Raw genomic sequence first — 27,313 nt, 5'->3', positions numbered from 1 at the left:
ACTGAGCAACTAAGCACAGCACAGCAGAGATCATCCCATATTTGCCTAGCCTCTCAACTTCTCAGTGCCTAAATATACTCTGCAATTCTGGCTTATCTACCACTTTAGTCAAGCTTTCTTTTCTTTTCCGGTAGTGAACTGCATTCCAAATACCTTATTCTGGGGTTTATCACCGTCTTCCCAGTGTTTAGAAAAGTGCTAGACATACGGCAGTTATCTATGAAGCACATGGTAGGATATTTGCTGCATAAACAATTGGAAAACCCATACATATCCCATCTCTTTTGACATAGGGTGGGCTGCCATACAAAACTAGACTACTGGCTTCAAAGCTACAAGGATTATAATTAGGAATTCAACCTGCTGGTCCCATTTCTAAAGCACATTTATATCATTCCATGTATCTTATAAAGCACCAGCATGTCAAAAGTTGTGCAAGACCTTTACATAGAAAACTGCAAAATACTACTGAGTAAAGTTATAAAAGTTCTTAGGAGCTGGAGCAATATCCATACTGCAAAGATGTCGACTGTCTCCAAACTGACCTTCAGGTTCCGTATAATTGCCGTTAAAATTCCAGTAAGATTTCTTGTGTAAATTAAAACCAATTCAATACTTTATATGGAAATGCAAAGGACCAAAGCAGAATAACAATGTCTAAAAAGATGACTGGCAATATATATATTTTTGGTGAAGATGTGGGCCCACTAGAACTTTCTCACAATACTTTTGGATGCCTAAGTTGTATAGCTACTCAGACACTGCTTGACGGTATCTTCTATTTATTTCTGACTGTGCTGGGTCTTGGTTGCTGAGCGGTCTTTTCTCTAGTTGCCAAGAGTGGGGCTACTCTCTAGTTACAGTACGTGGGCCGCTCGCGGCGGTGGCTTCTCTTGATGCAGAGTCCACGCTCTAGGGCACTCAGGCTTCAGTAGTTGCGGCTCCAGGCTCTAGAGCACAGACTCAGGAGTTGTGGCCCATGAGCACAGTTGATCCTAAGCATGTGGGATCTTCCTGGATCAGGGATGGAGCCTGTGTCTCCTGCATTGTCAAATGGATTCTTTACCACTGAGACACCAGGGAAGCCCCTGACAGTATTTTCTAAAGTTCAATATACACATATCCTGTGATTCAGCAATTCTCTTCTTGAGAATAAAGTTTTTTAAAAAGGTATGAATGAGACCATCAAAAGATATGGTCAATGTCATTTCCTTAGGTTTTTTCAAATGCAGCTGTAACGAAAAGCTATAGGAAGTTTGCCTGTTCTGCTGTAAACATTTTGTAGTGTCTATTACACCATTTGGAGTTCCCTGGTGGCTCAGATGGCAAAGAATCTGCCTTAGCAAGGCACGAGACCTGGGTTCACTCCCCAGGTCAGGAAGACCCCTGCAGAAGGGAATGGAAATCCACTCCAGTATTCTTATCTGGAAAATTCATCTTGTTTATAAGTTGGGGACTAATTGTTAAATTATCACTTTATCTTTAAAGATGCAAATTCAGTCTGAAAACCAAAACCCAGCACTTCTTTGAGCTATAATGCAGCGCTCCAGTAACAATTGAATGGAACATTCTCTACATTTGCTAAATAATTTGTGATTTCTCTAAAATTGCTAAATAGATTTTTTTAAAGGGATCTCAGGGAATATGATCGGGTCTTGAATATGCCTTACTAGGACATTTACAGCACATGAATATATGGTTTCAAATATATCATGTTGGCCAAAAAGTTGGTTTAGGTTTTTCCGTAAAATCTTGGCCAACCCAGTAAGAATGCTTTTGGAAATTTCAAATGTAACTTGAAAGAGGTGGTTGGATCCAAACTACTTATATACAACCCACTCATGCACACACACACATGGCTGAAATTTCAGCTGTTTGTGTGTCAGAGTCCATGCTATTTTGGCCATCTCTGCATGCTAGAATATGAAACAATAAAGAGTTATTCAACGTCTGGATTCTATTATAGCTTCTGTATTATTAATAACTCATAACATACTTTTATATTTCACATTAAAAAAAACTTTTGGCTAACTAAACAAACTGACAGGGATTTCAAGTACTGCAACAGAAGAGAAGAACTAGTTTTTAGTAAATAAATTCTGCATTAAAAAAAAAAAAATGAAAGGGAAGGGAAGGAAGGAAAAGAAAGGAAAAGACAAGAAGAAAAATACTTGCTTTCAAATGAAACCCAGCATCCCACCAGCACAGACTAATGTCATTAACAATTTCTGGTTTCCAGCTCCAGATTTACCACCACTTGGCAGGCAATGTTTAAATTTGCTTTTATTCTCCCTTTGGCAGCTACTCTAAAAATGTTGGTCACTCTCTTTAAGCTACCTAGCCAATTCCTCCTGTGCCCCCAAGTAGACATTGGCTGCCCTACAGCTAAATTTGACTAAAGTTACATCCATTTCTTCCTTCAAGTTTATGGCAGCCCACTCCAGTACTCTTGCCTGGTGGGCTACAGTCCATGGGGTTGCAAAGAGACAGACATGACTTAGCAACTATCACTTACTCAACTCACATCCATTTTTATTTCTTCCTTCAAGTCTTCAGAAGATGAGGTGTCTGTCCCCCATTTTATATCCTTACCCTGTTTTCTTCCCAAATCCCTGGGACCTTGTTCTAACACTGTTTCTTCTCTTTCTTGCATCTTCAAGCACCTCTCTCCTGGCTCCTACTTTACAGATAAAAAACACACTTTAGGCATTCCCATTCTTTGATACATCTTAAGTGAAGTTGTGAAAGTGTTAGCCACTCTGTCATGTCCAACTCTCTGTGACCCCATGGACTGTAGCCCAGCAGGCTCCTCTGTCCATGGGGTTCTCCAGGCAAGAATACTTGAGTGGGTTGCCAGGTTCTCCTTCAGATCTTCCCAACTCAGGGGTCCCCCACACAAAAGGCAGATTCTTTACCATGTGAGCTATCAGGGAAGTGCTTTCTTTCTAGGCCCAAAGATTAGTTCACACAGGTTGTGTGCACTACCCCGCTCCCTGCCCTTCACTCCTCCAAGGACTGTCACCTCACTTCGACCCTCTCCCTCAATCAAGATCACTGATGTCTTCCTAACATCTCCTCCTCTGCCAGGGTATCCCCCATACTGAGGCAGGTTTATCTTTCTAATATGCTGGCTTGTCTTGCTCTGCTGTCCTATGTAAACCCTGACAAATGGGTGACCAACTCTCCTGAGCTGCCTACCCGAAGTCCCCACCCCCACAGCAGCCCTGGAGTAACTGTTCCTTGAAGAGATCTTCAAGCCTTTGCTCTTGCTGGTCACTCTTGCTTTGACTGTGACCCACTCCTGCTTTTCTTCCCAGCAGAAAACTAGGCAGAAAGAACAAAAGTTCTTTGTTGTTGTTCAGTGGCTAAGTCATGTCTGACTGTTTGCGGCCTCAAAGACTGCAGCACACCAGACTTCCCCGTCCTTCACCATCTTCTGGAGTTTGCTCAAACTCATGTCCACTGAATCGGTGATGCCATTCAAACATCTCATCCTCTGTGGACCCCTTCTCCTCCCGCCCTCAATCTTTCCCAGCATCAGGGTCTTTTCCAAAGAGTTGGCTCTTCGCATCAGGTGGCTCAAGTATTGGAGCTTTAGCTTCAGCATCAGTCCTTCCAATGAATATTCAGGGTTGGTTTCCTTTAGGACTGACTGGTTTGATCTTGCAGTCCAAGGGACTCTTAAAGGGTCTTCTCCAGCACCACAGTTCGAAAGTATCAATTCTCTGGTGCTCAGCCTTCTTTACGCTTCAATGCTCACATCCCTACATGACTACTGGAAAAACCATAGCTCTGACTATAGAGACCTTTGTCAGCAAAGTGATGTCTCTGCTTTCTAGGTTTGTCAAGATTCCTCTCTACAGGTCAGATTACGAGCTGTCTGAGGCTCACCGGAATCTAGCACAAGCATTGGAAGAGAACTGAAAACACAGAGTTCTTCAGGTTTGAGACAAAGAAATCTGAAGTTATCTAAATCTGGGTTTAAATCCTGGCTCCACTATTTACAAGCTCTATTAACTTCAAAGAAACGCTCTCAACATGTTTTCCTGTTTCTGAAATGGGGATAATGATACCTTTTCCCATAGACTCCTGCGAGGATTGTATGAGATAATAGATACTCAACAACTGCTAACATGAAATATATAAGGTGTTTGGTGAATTTCTGAACATATTGGTCACATAATATTTCAAAAATTATAAATATTTAAGATTAAACGTGAGCACAGATTAATTTTTCAAAATGTGCTTATCAACATATTTACATAAAAGTATAGTTTATTTATTTTTATTAAAACCAAACTGGAATTCTTTCTCTTTTGATTTTAATTGATGGCTACTCCATATTTACATTTTTTAGTATGACATTGTTTATATGTAAAATCTAAAAAGAAATTATACAAATGAACTTACTCACAAAACAGAAACAGACTCACAGACTTAGAGAATGAACTTACGTCTGCCAAAGGGGAAGGACGGGGAGAAGGGGTAGTTAGAGAGTTTGGGATGAACATGTACGCACTGCTACTCAAAACAGATAACCAACAAGGTCCCATTGTATAGCACAGAGAGCTCTGCTCAATGTTACATGGAGCCTGGAGGGGAGGGGAGTCTGGGGGAGAATGGATACATGTGTATGTATGGCTGAGTCTCTTTGCTGTCCACCTGAAACTATCACAACATTGCTAATGGGCTATGTCCCAAAACAAAATAAAAAGTTAAAAAAAAATACAATTTTTTATAATCCTTGTAATGGAAAGAAACATAAAATCACTAATTTGATCTATTTCCTCAAATTCAACATGACTGAGATTCAATTACTTCCTCTATCTTACTACTCATTAACTCTGCTGCCTCCAAATGAAATTAAAAAGAAATGACTATAAGACAGACGGAACAAACAGACATTAGCTAATTAGGGGGAAAACCACATAAATTAGATACGGAAAAGCCATCTGAAGTCAAGACAGCCATTATTCAGAAGCATCAGGTTAAAAGTGAACACACACAAAAATCAAAACCCAGCAAAATATCAATATTAAAACAGGATCATGAATGATTTTATTTTTTCCTTTTTACTTGTTCCTTTTTACTACGTTCATTTTTAAAAACTCTTCTATAAAAAGCATGTATCTTTTTTTACAGTAAACTTATTTTAAAAATCTTTTGGAAAATGCTCAAAATAAACTGTTAGTGAAGAGATAAACATATAATATTATATATTCCACATGGCACCTATTACGGAAGAAAAAGTGTATACTTGGGGAGGGTCTACATATCGAGGGAAAAAAACTAGAAGGCAATATATTAAAAATATTCTTGGTTTCTCTGGTTGGTGAAATTAGCAGTAGTTTTAGTGGCCTTAATTGTTTTCTGTATTTTCTAATTTCTTTATGATGATCTAGTATTACTTTAAAAAACAACTTCTTTTTGGATTCATGTACCATAGAATTTAATCATTTAAATTGTACGATTGTTTTTAGATAGTCACAAAACCGAGCAACTATTACTGTAATCAACTTTAGAATATTTTCAACACCTCAAAAGAAAACAAAAACCTGGACCTATTTGCAGTTCATCATTACCTCCTCTTCCTAGCTCCTGGCAACCTCCAATCTATTTTCTGTCTCTACAGATTTGCCTTTTCTGGATATTTCATATACACCTTGTTGTTCAGTTACTAAGTCATGTCCAACTCATTTGCAACCCCATGGACTGTAGCCCACCAGGCTGCTCTGTCCATGGAATTCTCTGGGCAAGAATTCTGGAGGTGGGTTTCCATTTCCTCCTCCAAGGGAACTTCCTGACGCAGGGACCGAACCTGCATCTCCTGCATTGGCAGGTGGATTCCTTACCACTGAGCCACCTGGGAAGCCATATAAATAGGATTATATAATATGTGGTCTTTTGTGAATGACTTATTTTATTTAACATAATATTTTCAAGGTTCATTCATGTTATAGCATGTATTAATACTTCATTTCTTTTTGTCACCAAGCATTATTCCCTTGTTTGGACAGAGTACATTTTGTTTGTCCATTTACAAGCTGTCATTTGCTTCCACTTCGAGCTATTCTGAATGATGCTGCTAGGAATGTTCATGTACATGTTTTGCATACACATGTTTCCAAATCTCTTGGATATACAACAGGCAGTGGAACCACCCAATTATTTGGTAACTCCATGTTTAGCTTTTTGAGGAACCATCAAACTGTTCTTCAAAGCAGCTGCATCATTTATGTTCCCACCAGGAATGGAGGAGAGCTGCAATTTTTCCACATCATTGTCAACACGTGCTATTGCCCATCTTTTTGATTACAGCTATCCTAGTGGGTTTGAAGTAAGAGCTCATTATGGATTTGATTTGCATTTCTGTGATGGCTAATGATGTTTAGCATCTTGCAGGAACTTACTCTTCTTTGGCGAAGTGCTCAGATCTTTTGCCCATTTTTAAATTGGGCTATTTATCTTTTTATGATTGAGCTGTGGGAGTTTTAAAAAATGTATTCTAAATACAAGTCTCTTATCAGATATATGACTTACATAATGTTTTGTGTTAATGTACAAAGAGGAAAAAGTACTCCCATCTCCTCCAAAAATTCAATTAGCAAACACTGTGGTCGCGGGATGACATATGGAAATAATGATTGTAAACAAACCTAATATGTGAGCAGCATTTTATGATGTTCAACCTAATCCTTACATGGATGGTAATAACAGGCCTCTTTCTGAAGTCAAGAATCAGAGGCCAGCAGAGGTAAAGTGACTTACTCCAAGTTTCTCCTGACTTAGTTATTTTTGTTATTATTTTTCTATGTGTCATCTTTCTTATTTGTTTTAAAGTTCTCTCCCTGTGTTGTTTCAAATTTGTGAGCGAGCTGTCTTTATCCTTTTCAGAATAAGGCAGGTATGTTTAGGCCAGAATTCCTTTAAGTTTCATAGCTATGTAGGATGTGTAACACCCAAGTCTCTGGGTCCCTGGTTCAGCCCTTTCTCAACTGTGAGGTTACCCCTCCAGACTCTGCAGCGTGAACAGACAAAGGTGGAATGCGCGTGAGCCAAACAACCCAGGTGGGTGGTGTGCCATCAGTTTCCTATGACTATCAAAACCAATTATCACAACATTCGTGGCTTAAAGCAATAGCAATTTATTCTCTCACAGTTCTGCAGATAAGGAAACAGGCTGAAACCAGTTGAAGCTGCATGAAAATCAAGGTGTTGGCAGGGCCACAGTCCCTCAGGGAGGCTCTGGAAGAGAAGCCATCCTTTGCCTCTTCTATGGATAGATGCTGGTGTTCCTGGTGTTCCTTGGCTTGTGGCCCCACCACTCCATTGTTGCCTCTGGGGTCACATTGCCTTCTCCTCCTGTGCTTGAAATCTCCTCTGCCCACCTCCCCTTACAAGGACACTGTGATTATATGTACTTCCAACTCCCAGGATCCAGGATCATCTCCCCATCTCAAGGTATTTTTTTTAATATTTCTTTTTGGTTGCTCTGAGCCTTCACTGCCGCATGCAGGCTTTCTCTAGTTATGGTGAGCAGGGCTACTCTTCATTGCAGTGCGCAGGCTTCTCACTGAGGTGGCATCTCTACAGCATGGGCTCTAAGGTGTGTGAACTTCAGTATTTGTGGCACACAAGCTTAGCTGGTCCGCAGCACGTGGAATCTTCCCAGGTCAGAGATCAAACCCATGTCCCCTGCACTGCCAGACAGATTCCCATCCACTGTGCCACTGTGCCACCAAGGAAGTTCCGGTATGAAACCTTTGCCATGTAAGGTGACCTTCCAGGTTCTGGAGACCAGGACATGATCAGTAAACATCTAGGGATCATTACTTAGCTGGAGGCAGGAGGTTTACAAGACCCAAGAACAAAGTCCCAAAGCTGTAAGGGGCAACTTCCACTGTCTTTCTTTCTTTATACTCACAGGGCAGTTTCACAAAAACTGTTCTGATAGCTATGGGCTTGCTATTCCAGCCCAGTACTACTAAAAGTCACCATCTACTAAGATACCTGATCTACCTGATCAAGTAGCTTCAATTACTTTTTGAGAAGAATTTTATACAGAGGAAAACACTATCAAAGATTCAAATTTGTTATAATAATAAAAAAAAAACAGGAGGAAAAAAGAGAAACTGAATAATATTTCAAAATGTTTAGATATTGTTAGATATAAATCTAACATTAAAAGAGGAACTAGACATTTAATATTAAGTCACTCCTCAGCTATCCGAAAATAATTGAAATGTGCAGTGCAGTCATAAATTGTACACATGATATACAAGGCTTAAAATGTACTGGCAACTTCTTTCCTCTTAAACTAGATAGTAAATATTGTTTAGTCACTCAGTTCTGTCCAACTCTCCTGCCTGTAGCTTGTCCGTGGGATTTCCCAGGCAAGAATACTGGAGTGGGCTGCCATTTCTTTCTCCATGATAGTGAGTATGTGGGCATTTTTATCCCTGTCCTTTGTAGGCCTGTAATATCTTTACAATATTACTTTATAATTTTTAAGCATTAAAAAAGAAAAACGGGTACAATGTAACCTTCTTCCATAAGACCTACAAAGCATCCAATGCACTAAGCTTCATGTCACTGCCTAGTATTACATCAGTAATCCTGTCAAATGTCATTGCCAAAATCTATAAACCAGCCAACTCTTTGGTTATAGGGGGGGAAAAAAAAACTCTTGCTTCCTTAAAAACTCTTCAGGGAAGTGGAGAAAAGGTACTGAAAATGGGAAGGTCTCTGACCAACTAGGAAACAGACCAGCTGATGAAGTCTCCTGACCTTCACATCCTTTGCCCTACAGTTTCTATTTTTTGATACAGAAAGATTTTTTCACTATTTACGAAGACTAAGTTATTCATCTTCCAGATGGATTTTGCTGGCTGGATGTTAACTGCCGCAGTTCTCCCTTTCTTGACACAAGCAACTTGGCCTCAAAACAAAGATATGTTTCTGAAATACTTATAAAGTTGCTTTTAGTAGATGAAAATTGTACTTTCTCATTGACTTAAACTGTATTTTCAGAGATTTATTCTTAAGGAAAAAGTCTAGCTCCAAGAAAAATTTATGCTTATATTCAAAGCACACTTTCCCTTCTGATACACAGGAAAAAAAATTTGTACCATAGTTCCTTAGAACTGTTTTTAAAAAAAGCCCCAAAGACGTGTGTTAGACAGCAGACAAGCCATGAACAGACGTGAAGATTTTGATCCCTAATTCTGAACCTCTTCCATTGGACATCTTCCATGCTAAATGATGGCTTCAGCAAGGGTAATTCCATCTGTATCAAATAAGTCCCAGATACTCTGCTCTAGACTTGTGATTTTTCTATCTTTACAAAGTAGATTTTAAACTTATACTTGAAAAATGGCAAAAATTAAAATCTCAGAATATTTGCAGGATTTTACTCAGATGTGTATTTTTCATTAAAGGTTCTCTAAATTGCATATTCAATGTCTAGTCCTTGGTTGTTGCTGTTTTAGTCGATCAGTCATGTCTGACTCTTTGCAACCCCACAGACTGTTGTCCAGCCTGGTCCTTCAGTTCACAGGATTTCCTAGGCAAGAATACTGGAGTGGGTTGCCATTTCCTTTCTCCAGGGGATCTTCCTGACCCAAGGATTGAACCTGCATCTTCTGCACTGACAGGCAGGTTCTTTACCACTGAGCCACCAGGGAAGCCCATCTAGTCCTTTACAGTGGAGTAAATATGGCTCTTAAACCACCAAAATACCAATTCTACGCTAGGCTTAATGAGAAACTTGGTCTGTCTCCATTCTCAGAAACCAAGTAAGACTGATATTCAACCTGCAAAGCATCCTGGAGTAAAGTGACCACGCCCATCTCAGGCTCCTAAATAACTTGGGGTAGGTGTCCTTGGTCCCAGATTCAGTAATATTTGTACCCTCGCTTCTCAGAATTCAGTAAGATTTGAGAACATGTACACTTGTTAGGTTAAAGCAAGGAAAACCACAGTTTAAATTAAATTCAAATTTAACAGAGATGCCAGAATAAGAGCCTAACCTGCTAACCAAATCAAACTATCAATTTTTTGAAGCAAAATGAAAACAAAGTGCCCCTAAACTAAGTGCATGGGTCAGGGAAGCCACCGGTAGGTATTTCACTTCCACTGAGTCTGAGTATGTCACTGAAGAGGCAGGAGGCTTGAGACTCAGAATAAAGGGCCATTCTGTAATCTCCCTGGCAGCACTCAGGATAACGGGGAAGAAATAGCATGTCATCATGACAGAAGAGAAAAAGTTTACAAATTCAGTTCAGAGCCAGTGGGCTAACGACTTGCTGAGGAGGAATCATTTTGAGGTTATTACAGTACACTGTAATTCAAGCCATTTTAAGGCTCAACCCTCAGGAAATACGTGTGGCAGACCTGGCAAGGAGAGCATGCCCACAATCAGTCAAACAAACAGAACAGACATTCTAGAAACCGGAGCACCTGAGATGGTTTGTGTGCATTCAAACATTACGCTTAATGTGGGTGGGAAGGAGATATTTCTGTTTGGAAACAACGTAAAGCTATTGTTACTGCTGCTATTATTTTTAACCTTTATTCTGACCTGTAGTTCTTACTTTTTGTTGCTCAAGCCAATGACGCCTGAGGAAATACAGGCTACACAAAACTGAAACTATTTAACGTAAGTTAGGCAAGGATCCCATGGGTGTGACTAACTGAAAGTCTCTTTTCTTCTGTGCGAGACATGAGCAAAGACCTGGATGAGCAATCCTGGGAATTCCCTGGCAGCCCACTGGTTAGGACTCCATCCTTGCACTGCAAGGGGCCAGGGTTCAATCCCTGGTTGGAGAACTAAGATCCCCACAAGCCTCAAAATGGCCAAGTTAAAAAAAAAGCCTACAGATGAATGAATCAAAGATTAATGGGAAGAAAGAGCAAAACGAACCTAAGAAATAGAAACACTGAAATATGATTCCTGGGCTAAATGTCTGAGCTGTAAATGCAAACAAGTACTTGATGAAAGGTTGCTAAGAAGAATCTAGATGAGAAAATGACTGAGTCAGAAACAGCTGTGAGGCTGACAACATGAAATGGAGCAGGTCATCTGGGCACTATCAACAAAACATCAAGGAAACAACGGACTGAGGGCAAACTCACAGGAATTTAATCAGAGTTCAGTGACCATCTATTAGTGACCTAATTAAAGAGTTATGTCAAGTTAGGTTAAGTAATGGGATTGAAAGTGAAAGGTTTAGTTGCTCAGTTGTGTTCAACTCTTGGCAACCCCATGGACTATACAGTCTGCCAGGCTTCTCTGTCCATGGGATGTTCCAGGCAAGAATAATGGAGTGGGTTACCTTTCCCCTCTCCAGGGGATCTTCCCAACCCCAGGATTAAACCCAAGTCTCCTGCACTTGCAGGCAGATTCATTACCACTGAGCCACCAGTGAAGCCCTAAGTAATGGGATTACATATGCGTAACATTTTGACGTATGTATCTTAAATCATTTATGCCCCCCTGAGCTCTCATTAAAAGTTTTATATCGAGTTAGTTAACTGACTTTAAATTTGCCAAAAAGCCAGTGTCAGAAGAAATGTGCTCGAGAGAAGCAAGTGTACAATGGCCATGGCCCAAAAGCCAAAGTATTTAAGGTGTTTCTCCAATGCCAACCCACGCAGCCATTCAATCTCTGATGGCTGAACAACTTTGCTCTAAAAGGGCTACATTGAGACAGATCTCAATGGCTGGGCACAGAGTTAATACTTTCTGGCTATAAGTAATTACAAAATTTATCAAGGTCAACAAAGAATTATTTAGTTTTCTTTTTAAAAGTCTATATCAATTCATATTATTGTCTCATATGGAGATTACATAACAGAGTGGAATCTAATAATTTTAATGTGTTCTTAATAATATTATGAAGTTGTTTTTTTTTTTAAAGACAAGTTTTACAAAAGTAAAGAACAAAAAAATATATAAGCTCTTAAGCAGGTTATTCATTGATATGGATGAAAAATTTGAGAAGAAAAAATTCAATTTGGTAAACATTTAGTTAAGCTTCCCTGGTGGCTCAGACGGTAAAGCACCTGCCTGCAATGCGGGAGACCCGGGTTTGATCCATGGGTCAGGAAGATCCCCTGGAGAAGGAAATGGTAACCCACTCTAGTACTCTTACCTGGAAAATTCCATGGACTGAGGAGCCTGGTAGGCTACAGTCCATGGGGTCTCAAAGAGTCGGACATGACTGAGCGACTTCACTTTCCCACGTTTAGTTAAGTGCCTACTGTGTACGGTACAGTTGGGTTTCCACTAATTTAAGAGTTCATACTTCACTAAATTTAATTTTATTTATTTAACATTGTTTAAATACTAATAGAAACAAATCTGAGTATTTGTTTTTTAGCTAAAATACTTTTCACTTTGTCTACTAGGCCAAACACAGCTGGAACATAACAGGTATTTAGCAACTACTCTATTTTTAGAAGTTGACTAAGCCACTGAGACCCTTTTAACATTTCATCATGCATGCATTCTGGTTTAAAAAGTATGTTATTATAAGGAGATTCCAAGTATATTATTATTTATCCATGTGTGCTAAGTCACTTCAGTTGTGTTCGAGTCTTTGCGACCATATGGACTGTATGTAGACCAGCAGGCTCCTCTGTCCATGGGATTCTCCAGGCAAGAATATGGAGTGGGTTGCCATTGTAAATCAGTACAGTTCTATGAATCTGATATTTCAGACAGCTGATAGGTAATATTTTGAAAAATCTTTAATACAGAAAATAACTTAATTGTTTGGAAAGGAAATTAAGAAGACATTTATTCTATACGTATTTTGTGACTAACATCATGCTACATTATTTTCATAAAATTCAATTACCATAAATCTTTAAAAAAGAATTGACATTTCTATTTACTACTGAAAACACAGAGGACAGAGAAATACCTAGGCCCACCAGACTATAACTTCCAGTTATTTCCCATTACAAATCATATTTTTAAAATTAATTTGTTTCTTCATGGGACTAATCTAGAAGTAACTTTGAGAATGAATGAGAACTTGTGAGAATTATCAAAATCCTTACGTGGTCACATTGTGCCCCAAATCCTTCACTGCCAATGCTTCTACAGTTTAGGACTTTAAAAAAATGTAACTTTAGCATCATTTTTATCACCAAATCTAATCATACCCTGTAAGTCCCATTTACACTGTAGTTCTAAGATGGTTCTTCTAAATACATAATGAGAAAAGAATTGAGGTAATTTTCTGGAAGATACATACAAATCCCTAATTCTTCCTTCACTTTTCTGGATATTTCAATATACGGAATATATTCAGAATTAAGGTGTGTGCTTAATGTTTAATATCATGTACTGGTTTCTCTTTTCAAAGTAAACTATATTCCAGAGAAAAAAGTTCTGAATAAGATGTTAGAGGCCCACTGTTACCTAAACTTACTTGACCACAGACCCCATTTTCAGCTAACACCACTGGGGACCTTTAAGTCCTACTGAACTTCATAAAAGCTAGGGAAATAAATGCTCCTCATTAGGCAGATGTTAAGTTAAATAAGTGACTGCATGAACTTAATGATGTGGAAAAGAACCAAATATAGCAGTATATGCTTCATCTTCAGAAACCTAGCAAAGATATCCTTGTCTTAGTAATTTTTCTTTTCATAGTCCCCTCTTTTCATTTCCTCAGTATTTCTTACTATTTTCTTTAATAGATCTTCTACTGATTATCCATTTATCTTCTACAGAAGATCTATGATTAGAGGTAAATGGGACTAAATATATAAAAGAAAATAGTGTATTTTGCCATGAAAATTTCATGATTATTTCATGAGTAAATATGGGGGGGGAGTTAAAATTTGCAATCTTCATATTATATAATATACATGGAATATGTATCTCTGAAAAATTCAAAGACCACAGAGAACTTGCACATTTGAAATATTTTTCATTAAAAAAGAAAACAGTTGATAGGATTCTATCAAAGCAGTATTTGCTTTTTCCCCACAGTAGCTCTCTGTGAATGACATACAGCCCTGGCAAATCTTTGCCACAGTCCAAGAAATCATCTTATTGTTACTTTAGAAACCTTAAATGAACCTTCTATTACCATGGGAAAATATTATTATATATTAAATATAAGTGGAAATAAACCGGGTGTATGTGCTGCTCCAGGCCACACAAGTGAGTCAGTGTTTAGAAGTGGGAATAGATTTCTTGAGGATGTCACCCAGTTCTCATCTCTAACTGCTAACCCTCCCGTTTCCATGAATATACAAGCTTAAGTACACACCCACCTCCTTCACAGGTGCCAATCCTGGAAAATGGCATAGTGGGGGCAGTTCTCAAAACAAAGATATTTTAGGAAAGCATCCCATAATTGCCTGGCATTTGAAGGCACTAGGCTTTTAGTATTCTCTTCCTATTTCTCCCACCCCCTCGTCGTTTTTCTAGAGCTCTTTAATGCAACTTCTATACCTCAATTTCCCTACCTGACATTTCTGTTTAGTCACCAACATGATTTTTCCCCAAGGAAATAAACACGGTAATTTTATGCTTTTTCTCAAATCTTCAAAAATATGATTTATCTTGGTCAGAGTATGCGATTTTAGTCTTTAGGAGAATACCCTGAAGACTTGTTTGCCAAGTTTATCTATTATAAACATAATCAAGATCATGTTTATTATGAAATAATGATGTATAGATTTTAAATGTTGCTTGATATTATAAGAATATAAAAAATTGCAAAAAAAATTTTTTTTCTCCTTTAACTTCATGGTGAAACATGAATATGTTGGATAACAAATAATCACAAAACATTTTAAGATTATCTGCCCAGCAATCACTGTAATATGAGCTCAAGGGAAGTAAGAAGAGCCCCAATTGGCACAATTACTGTACTCACAACACTTCTAAAGCTAATTCAATAACTAAAAACAAATTCCAAATATGAATCCTGAATAACTGCAACATATTTTACAGTGTTAACAAATTCATATCATTTTTAGAGTAGTTTTTAAATGATCAATTACATTATAAAGCCAATTTATTTTTGAACCACCTATGTAAAAACATGGACAACAGAGCCTCTCGTTTTCTTTAAAGAATTCTTGCTCTTCTGCTGTTACTTTATTAGATACAATTTTAAAATTCTTGCTTTTAGGCTAAATGCTTACCACTGCTTTATTACATATAGTTTTAAAATGTGAAAGTAAAAAAAAAAATGATTAATTTAATTAAAATATAAGAGCAAAACTGTTAAACTGTCCACCCAGACAAATCCTGAATTCCCTCAGCACACAATTCTGCTAGCGTTATTCAGCACCAGTGAGCAAATGAAATTTGTAGAGAACACGGAGGAATACCATCATAGCAATTCACAAACTTGTCACCTCAGAAATATACTGAAAATATTTCAAAAGAGTGAGATATGGATAGCAGAAACAATTTTTTCCCAGTCTGAGCTAAGTTACTTAGCTACATAAAGCTACAAGTTAGTATAAAAAATGCAGAAGATACAAGTAAAGACAGAGCCTTGCTAGGAATTACAAAATAGAATAAAACAGCTAGTTAACTCACCAAACAGCCTCTTGCTAACAACTTCCACGCTCCTCTTTGTCTCAGGCCTCTGGTTTCCAGAGGCAGATTACATGCTCTCTGACAGAGTGATGACACAAGGGCACACGGGGACCTCTTTTCTGTTCCTGCCACTAGAAGAAAACTGAACCACACTGCAGCCTCCAAGAATACGTACTCCCTACGAGCATGCTCAGCATCTAATTTAAATGACTGGGTATTTCACGTCGGCATATGACGGCCTACTTCCAAGCAAACTCCGAGAACCGCAAATTCAATTGAAGATCATTAACTGCAATAAACTGAACAGAACCACCGAATGAACATTGATTTGTCTTTAACTTCATGATTTTTGCAGTTCATTTAACCTGATGTCACTGTAAATGATTATTTTTCTATTATTCAAACAAGTCCTTAGGTTTCAATTATCACATTAGCTATGTCCACATGAGCATCCAAAATGCTGGAATAAACTGGAAACTTCCAGATATCCAGGATGTGATCCCCCAAATTTAAATGTGACCACTGATGAATTAAGCAAACTTTGAGCCATTCATGTCACTTTCTAACCTCTCATTCTGTCCTCTTGTCTAGGCCCTAAATAAAATCATCTACAAACTTATCTAGCACTATTTTCATTTCTGCTTTGGAAATGTCAGTAAATATCAGTCAGCTGGAATGGTCAGCATCTTTATTAAAAATGTCTACTGTATTCAAACTACAGCAGATAAGATTTTTCTCACTTACAGATTATACATTACATAACAGATTACATGCTTATATAAAACAGGCCTCACCCAAATGTTGATAGAACTTTAAATAGGACTTAAAAATTTTTTTCCCCACATTTTCAAGAACAATTTTTACCAAAATACCACACAACCATACACACAGAAATCACCCAAATAGTTCACATATGTATGTTTATGACATCAAATAACTCATTTGCCCGGTTTGCTGAGTAAGTTGCTGCAAAGACCATGCAGTTCTACATGATGGAAACATGGTCAAGAGGCTTATCCTCTGCTCACTGTGACCATTTCAGTCTCCTAGACACAGAAACCTAGCAAGCGGATACCACCCGATCAAACCAACCAGACGATTCTTGACTGCCCACTTCCCATTTTCACCCTGGGCAGACAAGCAAAAGTAGGAAGTGCCTATACATTCGACAGACACCCACCCTGGGGAAGCAAACCACGGACAGAGTGGGGCTGACCTGTCTTGCAACGGGCCCCTGAGGTAAGGTATGATTTCCCTTCCTTCACAGTCCTTTTTGGTTACTTCTAGCGCTTCCTGATTGTAAACCACCTGTGTACCTCCCCAACACACCAAGGTCTCATTCTGTGAACAGTAGTAGCCCTGCCTCCCTCCAACCCCCACCCCCAAATTAACATGGAAGGCTTGGGAAAGTGAGAAGGCATAGGAAACAGATTCCATGGCAGTAACTGAGGCAAGGTCCCTCATACATAGTGGGACAAGATTTGTAAAGGTTCAGAGAGGTTATATAAAATAAAATGTTAAAGTTTAAAAAAAGAGAAAAGATCACAGGGAACTGTTTATGGAACCACATGTAATTCCAATGTTGTTGTTGTATAGTTGCTCAGTCGTGTCTAACTCTCTACAACCACATGGACTATAGCCCACCAGGCTCTTCTGTCCTTGGGATTTCCCAGCAAGAATACTGGAGTGGGTTGCCATTTCCTTCTCTAGGGGACTTCCCAGACCAACTATTGAACCCTCATCTCCTGCGCTGGCAGGTGGATTCTCTACTAATGAGCCACCAGGGAAACTCCTGTAATTCTAATACCTTTCTAGAAAATAAAGGTGTTAAGTTCAAAGAAAACTGCCAACACACCAGTTTCTTTGGCATTCTACCAAAGCAACTCATTCTTACTGTCAAGGAAAATTCAGTAGGTACAACTGCAAGGTCTGTGGATCTACGTAAACATTCTATCTTTAATGAAAAAGCACAGGAAGTAAAGGAACACAGAACAAAAGCAAATCATCAAGAAGTGTCAATATGCCTACATTTCGTGTACTGTTATGTCTACTAAGTTTTATGCATTGTACATGTCAGGGTGAGGACTCTGCAGAAAGAGGAAGTTACCTAAAATACTCAAGGAAAGCTCTCTGTGATTGCTGAATGAGAAAAAGTTCTTCACTGAAAACTAGCAAACAAACAAAAATCAACATATGAGACACAGTACAAGGCAACACAGAGTGGAGATAAAAAAACGAGGACTGTCTCTCTCTCCAGCAGAGATTAGAGACGATAAGGCAAGAAAACCAATAACTAAGATCAGATCACCATGGCAGAAGAGAGGTGCCTTCATGTTCTGGAGTGTTTGGAGGGAAGACAGAAAGAATTCTGAGAAGGGAAATTTAGAAAAGGTTTTGCAAGGGGGTGAACTTCTTAGGTAAATACTAAGGATCTGGATCAGAAAGGGGAGGTAAGGAAGAGGGAACACCCAGTTCAGGGACGGGGAAGGACAGCAGCGTGTGTGTGCTTAGTTGCTTCAGTCATGTCCAACTCTTTGTGACCCTATGGACTATAGTTTGCCAGGCTCCTCTGTCCACAGGATTCTCCAGGCACGAACACTGGAATGGGTTGCCATTTACTTCTCCAGGGGATCTTCTCAACCCAGGGATTGAACCTGCATCTCTGTGACGTCTACCCACATTGGCAGGTGGGTTCTTTACCCTGGGAACCAGTATGGGGATCAGAAAGGGTCAACACTGGATGAGAGAAGAGGAAAAAGCAGTTAATTATTCTGGGATGGTATTAATACTTGTCAACAGATGGCAAGGAGCATTCTATACAGTCCATGGAATTATCCAGGCCAGAACACAGGAGTGGGTAGCCTTTCCCTTCTCCAGGGGATCTTCCCAACCCAGGGATCGAACCCAGGTCTCCGGCATTGTAGGCAGATTTTTTTACCAGCTGAGCCACAAGGGAAGCCCAAGAATACTAGAGTGAGTAGCCTATCCCTTGTCCAGTGAATCTTCCCAACCCAGGAATCAAACCTGGGTCTCCTGCATTGCAGGCAGATTCTTTACCAACTGGGCTGTCAGGGAAGCCCAAAGGAGCATTCGACACCCTGCATAATGGAAGCACTGGGGTCATTTAATGTGTTAAAAAGCGGAATGAAGCAGTCAACTTTGGAAAGACAGGGAGATACAAAAAAAGGGGGAGAGGGGTAAAATTGGCATTTTTTCCCAGCACATGTATACCCCTTTTCAAATGTACTTTTTGAATTCTGCCATATCACTGAATAGATCTTCAACCTGAATTTCCTTGCTCCTGCATATTCAACCTCAGCATTTTGATTTAAATCTGAGGTCCTCTTGTAATTACCTGTAACCTTTGATTTTCACCTAGCGGTCCTGTATTTTTTTTGTCTTTTAAATCTTTCTGTCTTATCACTCATTCTTTAACTGACTTGCTCATTACCCTTTCTCTACCTACAAAATGTGATAAAAACTTTCCCAAATGCTACCCCAAAAAGAACAGATGAATCTGTAAAAGTTCAACAAAAGATAGAACCTATTTCCATGACGACTGAGGAATAACCTCTGAAGACTGTACACGGTCAGAGTGTATTTCACTGCACGAACACATGTGAGGTTGGATGGACCTTGCTGTGTAATGAACACACCTGGCATTCATTCCTAAGCACAGGGAGGGAAGGACAGGAGGGACAACGGAAATCAACACACGAGTCCTTTATTGCAATTTGTCTCTTTTTTTTTTTTAAACCAGAGGGTCACATCAGAATCATTTCGGTAGCTAAAAACACACTCAAGCACATGCATCCAGGGTCCAGAAATCTTTCATTCTGAACATATTCAGTGCTGGGGCAGGGCAGACATGAAGAAGATGCTCCCTACATGATTTTGAGGTTCCCCTGGTTAAGAGCCACTGTTTGAAGTACCCAGGAGGTTATAGGGTGCTAAATGTTAGTCACTCAGTCATGTCTGACTCTTTGTGACCGTGTAGACTGTAGTCTGCCAGGCTCCTCTGTCCATGGAATTCTCCAGGCAAGAATACTGGAGTGGAGTGTCCATTCCCTTCTCCAGGGGATCTTCCCGACACAAGGATCAAACCCAGGTCTCCTGCATTGCAGACAGATTCTTGACCATCTGAGCCACCAGGGAAACCCTGAACACATAAAAAATTCAGAGACAATGATAGAGACAGCGAAGGGAGTATGTTAAGGATACAATAATTTTGCATGATTTACAAATCAGTTAATATCTGAGCAAGATTGGCAGGAAGAAAATGAAGATGTTCTGGTACAAAAGGGAAGATGGATACTTCAGAGGATTCTTTACAGCAAACAAAGGAACAATGTGGGCAAGGCAGAAAGCCGGAGAAGATGCATACAGTGTGGGGAAAGGTAGTTCCCCCAAATGCACAGCCCAGGGGCAGCAAAGCAGCAAGTAGCCAGCTAGGCACATGGACAGTTTATAAAAGACTTTATGAGTAATCCGCTTCCCTGGTGGCTCACAGTAAAGAATCTGTCTGCAGCGCAGGAGATCTGGTTCCAATCTCTGGTTTGGGAAGATTCCCTAGAGAAGGGCACGGCAACCCACTCCAGTATTTTGCCTAGAGAATCCCATGAACAGAGAAGCCTGGCTGGCTACAGCCCTTGGAGTCGCAAAGAGTCAGACATGAATGAGTTGGTCATTGATATGAGAATTAGAGAGAGATTCCAAAGGAGTACAATAAGGGAAGGAATGGAGAGAAAATAATAAATTTGAGAAAACTTAAGGACAGAATCTACAGGATAGGGCGTACGAATGGATGGAGGGTGTCAAACAGATGGAAAACTAGAGCACAACTACAAGGCTTCTGGGGGAAAGTGGGAGTGGTGCGGGAACTGACTAAGCCGGAGAAGAAAGATGCAACAGACAGGTGGAAGGGTTGCCTCTCAAGGGAGCGTGAGTCCAGCAGGAGAGAGGACAGGAAGGAGAGTTAGTTCAGTGTGAAACAGGTGGAAATGAGTGTCCTGACAGCTACCTGGTGATATCTACTATTGACTGATAGAAATACATGTCTGGGGTTCAAAACAGAGATCAAGGTCAAAGGCACAAATCTACAGAAGAAGAAGGGAAACTGGATAAAGAACCTGAGAAGGGAGATCAGAATGGGAGAACCACTCATGGAGGAAATAATGAGGAGGGGTAATAAGGGGGAATGGGCTTCCCTAGAGGCTCAGACAAAAAAGAATTTGCCTGCAATACAGGATATCTGGGTTCGATCCTTGGGTCAGGAAGATACGCTGGAGAGGGAAATGGCAACCCACAGTATTCTTGCCTGGAGAATCCCATGAACAGAGGAGCCTGGTGGGCAACGGTCCATGGGATCGCAGAGAGTCGGACATGAAGCAACTAACACTTTCACTTTTTTCAATATGGAGGGATCCAAGGAAGGGACTTAAAGGAAGTGGCCAGACTGTCAAGGACAGAAGGGTCTGTAGAGTAATGACTAGAAAAGGTCAACAGATTTATCATAGAACATCACCACAAACCCCATGAACACTGTTTTGATAGTACTGTAGAGATGAAAGTCAGCTTAGGAAAGGCTCAGGTGGGCCTAAGTAAGTCCTAAAGAGACTTAATAACAAATTTTTATTGAGGGCTTACTTTTTGCCAGACACGCCACTACAAACTTTACATGGGTTGTATCATTTGCCCTTGCAATAACTTTACTCTAAAATCTCAAACAGAGATGAGAAAATGAAGGCAAAGAGGTTTGTTAATTGTCTTTCCCAGGCTCACACAGCTGGAAAGTGGCACAGCTGTGCTATGATTCCCTAGTTGGTGTGTCCACCAGAACTTTGTTATACTAACTCAACTGTTAGGATGCTTTAAAAAAAAATTAAGGCAACAAATAACACAGGATGTGACAAACATAGTTTCATGTAACATTCACAACATCCCAATGCAACAGATCTGATTACAATTCTACCTATTCTACAGATCTGGAGACTGAGGCTCAAAAGACTTACCCAATGTCACAGATAATAAGTACTAGAATTTGGATCCAGATTTTGGACCCCCAAGCCCACAGTCTGAATGAGTTTTAAAGAGCAGTAAGCTTATGAAGGAGGTAGAATTATTTAAAAAAATAATTTTCAATAGCTGAGGCAATGTCAAAAGACCTAGTGGAAGAGAGGAGAGTAACTGTGAAGATAAGAACTGATAGTAAAGGGAGAAGCAAGGACCATGAGGCAAAGAGGACTAAATCAGGTTCTGTTCAGTTATACTGAAGTTAAATTTACATTCATAAAACTCATAAAGTGCACAATCCAATGGCTTTTAATAAGTTTATAAGCCACGCAACATCCACTTTTTTTTAATCTTACAAAAAAATTTATCTTTATTTGGCCATACCACAAAGCATGTGGGGTCTTACTTCCCCAACCAGGGATTAAACTCTTGGCCTTGCATTGGGAGCACAGAGTTTTAACCACTGGGTTGCCAAGAAAGTTCCTGCATCCACTTTTAGAATATTTCCATCACCTCTAAAAATTTCCTCATGCCTCATTTGCAGTGAGACCCCACCTCCATCCCCAGCCCCAAGCAACAGGCTCTTGAAGATGAGAAATAAGCTACAAGTTAGAAAACAGCCACGGGCATCAGTCACCACTTCCTTCTTTGGGATAAACTGATAACAAAACAGGAACAGTCTATACATCATGTTGGTAAAAGACTCCTATTTATATTTTACTGCATTCCTATTCAGAGATCATCAGAGGGTATTAAAGGGAAAAAAAGCAGAAGCACTGTGATTTTTTTATAATATGCAATCTTAGTAACTAATACAATCAGAATTTTTTTCCAAATATATAGCAAGAAAGTGAGACCAGGTAATGTACAATGAGAAAAAAAAAAGTAACAAAGAATCTCTACAAAATCTGGGCCATTTATCTCCAAAAGCCTTTGGTAAAGGAATACCTTCTGCACAATAATTTGTTACTGTCTGACAAAAGAATTGTAAATTTTAAAGCATGTTTTCATAAAATAAACTTAAATATCCCAGTGACTTTTACTGCAGTGATAAACCCTTAGCATCTACTTACCATGTGGCAAGATAATGAATAGACCTAATTATACATTATTTTGGCATTCAAGCTGTCTCCTGCTATAGACAGTGCTTAAGACTATAAGGAAGTCTCTCGTGCTTTACTAGAAAAACAAAAGCAAGTGCAAAATTTTGCTTCTAAATAAAGATATAAGAGAAAAACATTTTTCAAAATATTGTATTGTGTAAAAAAAAAAAGAGAAAATCAGGGTGGGGCAGAACTGTTTCCTGCTTTCCAGTAAGAGACAGAAGAGCATTTTTTAGTAACTCCTGCCCAAAATCAGAATAGTCTATTTCTTTCCATACTGCCTAAAGACTCAGTCAATTAGTTACAACATTATCTTAAGTATCACAGAAATGTATAACTTCAAAATAAACCAATTTGTTCCCTTTGTTCATTCATTCATTCTGCAAATATTTATTTAGGCTGCGCTGGGTCAGAGAAGGCAATGGCATCCCACTCCAGTACTCTTGCCTGGAAAATCCCATGGACGGAGGAGCCTGGTATGCTACACAGTCCATGGGATCTCAGAGTCAGACGTGACTGAGTGACTTCACTTTCACTTTTCACTTTCATGCATTGGAGAATGAAATGGCAACCCACTTCAGTGTTCTTGCCTGGAGAATCCCAGGGACGGGGGAGGCTGGTGGGCTGCTGTCTCTGGGGTTGCACAGAGTTGGACACGACTGAAGCAACTTAGCAGCAGGGTCTTTGTTGCAATGTATGGGTTCTCTAGTTGTGATGCACGGGCTTAGTTGCTTTGTTGCATGGGGGATCTTAGTTCCCTGACCAGGGATAGAACCTACATCCCCTGCATTGGAAGATAGATTCTTAACCACAGGACCATAAGGGAAATCCCCAAATATTTATTTTTAATTATATTTTTATTTGACAAATTTGACTTATTTGTAAATTTACAGTGCATGGCATGTTACTTTGATACATGCATATATTGTACCATGATTGCCACTGAAGCAATGCTTATCAACTCACACCATTACAATGTAATATTATTGTCTATATTCATTATACTCACAAATATTTATGGAGCATCAACTCTGTGCCAGACACTGTGCTACACAGCAGGGATACAGCAGTAAACAGGCCTGTGCTCTCACAGAGCTTACATTCTCACGGGAAAGAAACTCAATTTGTAAAGAATGTGCCATATTCCCTCAGGATCCACAGAGAACTGGTTCCTGAATTCCCCATGGACACCAAAATCTGGGGATGTTCAAGTACCTTATATAAAATTGTGCTTTAAATCATCTCTAGATTATTTATAATGCTCAATATAATGTTATGGTTGTTCAGCCACTAAGTAGTGTCTGACTCTTTGCAACCCCATGGACTGTAGCATACCAGGCTTCCCTGTCCTTCACTATCTCCTAGAGTTTTCTCAAACTCATATCCGTTGAGTCAGTGATGCCATTCAACCATCTCATCCTCTATTACCCCCTTCTCCTGCCTTCAATTATTCCCAGCATCAGGGTCCTTTCCAGTGAGTCAGCTCTTTGCATCAGGAGGCCCAAAGTGTTGGAGCTTCAACTTCAGGAACAGTCCTTCCAATGAATATTCAGGGTTGATTTCCTTTAGAATTGACTGGTTTGATCTCCTTGTAAATGCTATGTAAATAGCTGCCGGTGCAAGACAAATTTAAGTGCTGTGTGTTTTGTAACTTTATGGGATTTTTTCCCTGAATATTTTCTATCCGTGGTTGGTTGAATCTGAGGACGCAAAACTGTGGATATGGAGGGCTGACTACAAGAGAGAGGGAGAGGGTTATGCCATGAACTAATATAAGTGACTGAGTGAAGGATGGATGGTCAAGCAAAGTCTCGAGGAGGTGACATTTAAGCGCTGGCTTAAATAATGGCAGAAAAGAGGGGAAAGAAATCCAGATAGAGTGGACAGTGTGAACGTTCCAAGGCCCAGCATAGCTAAAGAGAAGAAAGAAGGCCCCACTGACTAGAGTGTGATGAGTGAGGGGAAAGCTGAGAGATGAGGCCTGAGCTGTCGCAGGTCCACTGGTGTTGGATTTATGAGCCAGAGAAGGGGCTCTGGATTTTATTCTATGTGCTAATGGAAAAGTCACTCCAAGCCTGTGATGTGAGGTGATTTGTGTACATTTTAAGAAGACACCTTTGGCTACAGCGTGGAAAATGGATGGTAAAGGGTCAAGAGGAGAAGCAGGAACAGTTGAGAGGCCACTGAAATTGTTGGGGTGAGAGGTGATGGCCAGACAGCTGGGAGGTACGGCAGGGGCTGGGAAATACTGGGGTGCTGTCTGGGATGGGGAAGTGTCAACAGAGCTTACTGACAGCATGGAGGTTGGGGGTCAGGGGGGAAGTGAAGGAAAGACAGAAATTAAGGACAGTGCAGCATTGACATTTTCTTTCTGATTGTGTCCATTAGATGATATGTGGTGAGGTCAGTGTATGGAGAAGTGAGCAAAGGTCTGGCTGGAGATGAGGGCTTATGAGTGACTGGCACATGATGTGCAGAGGGCCCTGGAAGTGAATGAAGTGACACAGGACAGATGCTATGCGTTCATGAATCCACAACACCTACTACAGATGCCTGGGATACTGGTGAAAAGGCCAGACCCTTACCCTCATGTAGCTTATACTCTTAGAGAAGGCAAATACAACCTAAAGCTTAAGTACACTGTGTGGTATGACAGGGCCTTTCCAGGTGCCTCAGTGGTAAAGAATCTGCCTGCCAAACAGGAGAACTGGGTTAGATCCCTGGGTCAGGAAGATTCCCTGGAGGAGGGCATGGCAACCCACTCCAATATTCTTGCCTAGAGAATCCCACGGACAGAGGAGCCTGGCAGGCTACAGTCCATGGGGTTGCAAAGAGGCAGAACTGAAGCAATTTAGCAGACACACGTGGTATGACAGAAGGGGTAAGTGCTATGAAAAAAGAAACAGTAGGGGAATAGGGAGTGCGGCTAGGATGATGGAGCTAAATGGGGGTCAAGGTGAGCCTCATTTAAAAGATGAGGTGTGCATGAAGGGCCAGGCAGACGAAGAAGGCAGCACTAAGGCCCCTAAGACCTAAAATAAGGATCACTGGTGGGTGACCAAGGCGACTGCAGCAGAAGAAAAGGAGCCAGCAAGGAGTGTCCAGAAAGGCAGCCTGAAACCCAGAAGCATGTGATCTCACAGAAGCCAAGAGAGGAAAGGGTGTCAAGGGCCGACTACACTGAATGCTGCCAAGGGGATGAGTAAGATGAGAAAGAAGAGATTCTTAATGCTGGAAGTGCAGTGCGGAGCCAGCAGAGAAGGGAGCTGTCTCTATGGAAGGGCAGGGCAGGAGGTCTAGGTGGCAGGGGGCATATTTACTTCTAACAATAAGACAGGTCCTCGGGACTTAACCACGGATTTAAACATTTTAATAACATCAACATCATCAATCAATTTTGGACTCCAAAAAGCCCATTTTGCCTATTTTCTCATTCTATTATAAACCACGAAGGCACAGTGCTGAAGAATTGATGCTTTTGAACTGTGGTGTTGGAGAAGACTCTTGAGAGTCCCTTGGACTGCAAGGAGGTCCAACCAGTCCATTCTTAAGAAGATCAGCCCTGGATGTTCATTGGAAGGACTGATGCTAAAGCTGAAACTCCAGTACTTTGGCCACCTCATGCGAAGAGTCGACTCGTTGGAAAAGACTCTGATGCTGGGAGGGATTGGGGGCAAGAGGAGAAGGGGACGACAGAGGAGGAGATGGCTGGATGGCATCACCGACTCGATGGATGTGAGTTTGAGTGAACTCCGGGAGTTGGTGATGGACAGGGAGGCCTGCGATTCATGGGGTCACAAAGAGTCGGACACGACTGAGCAACTGAACTGAACTGAAAACAACAGGCAAATAGTAGGTTTTCTTCCTGCTTTGTAAGATCCTCTTGCTAGTTGCACATTTAAAATTTTTTCATTTTACTTTTTTTCCTTCTTCCCTCCTATTCATTTGTCCATCCACCTCTCTCTTCTATCATTTAAAAATCTGTACCAGTGTCTACTATATACAATAAAACACTGTACACAAAGTCCTAGTGCATTTTAGAAAAGTTCGTCTTCTAAAATAAAAAAACCTTCCAAGATAAGCATCACTTCTGTAGAAAAAATATAATTAACCAGTATATCAACAATGATGATAAACTGTGATCTTCATTACTAACTCACTAAAATGACACTGGGGATTAGGTTAGTTATTTTAATGTTCTTTTGGAAAAATTACATCTTGTGACTCAAATACTACATACATTTAACAACATATATGATTTTAAAGTCTAATGACCTATGACAAACTCTCAAATCACCTGTATGTGGTATTTTAAAACACGTGCTTGAAATAGCAGATCCCTAAAAAAATTTAAATCAGAATTGACACATAAAATGTAATCTGTTGATAAATGAACAAAGACAGAGACTTTTCAAGGAATTTAAGAAGGGGTGACAAGACCTCATGACACAGAAACAAAATCCTATTTTCAAGAAACTAAACGTCTCAAGGTCATGGAAAAGATGTGACTGTTGTTTTCGAAAAATCATCTAGACGCATAGATACACTTGAGTCGTCTCAATTAGTGGAGGTAAGGCAAACACCAGATGCTCATTAGGCAAAGTTACATAAACAGCAACAAAGA

General features: G+C 40.1%; 1 protein-coding gene across 9 annotated transcripts in view; it reads right to left on the bottom strand.

Annotated features, from left to right (window-relative positions):
• Positions 1–27,313, bottom strand: part of PLEKHA5 (pleckstrin homology domain containing A5) — a 258,725-nt gene that overhangs the window by 147,056 nt on the left and 84,356 nt on the right. The window contains exon 1 of one of the 9 annotated variants that reach the window (XM_006059611.4): positions 15,575–17,159. The exons of the other annotated variants lie outside the window; for them this stretch is intronic. The gene's annotated coding sequence lies outside the window, so the exon portion shown is untranslated. Of the gene's footprint in view, positions 1–15,574; positions 17,160–27,313 lie in introns of those variants that run through there. 9 annotated transcript variants of the gene reach the window in all.

Source organism: Bubalus bubalis, chromosome 4 (genome assembly GCF_019923935.1).
Source record: "Bubalus bubalis isolate 160015118507 breed Murrah chromosome 4, NDDB_SH_1, whole genome shotgun sequence".
Classification (NCBI taxonomy): domain Eukaryota; kingdom Metazoa; phylum Chordata; class Mammalia; order Artiodactyla; family Bovidae; genus Bubalus; species Bubalus bubalis.
This window is presented reverse-complemented; position numbering and strand designations above follow the sequence as displayed.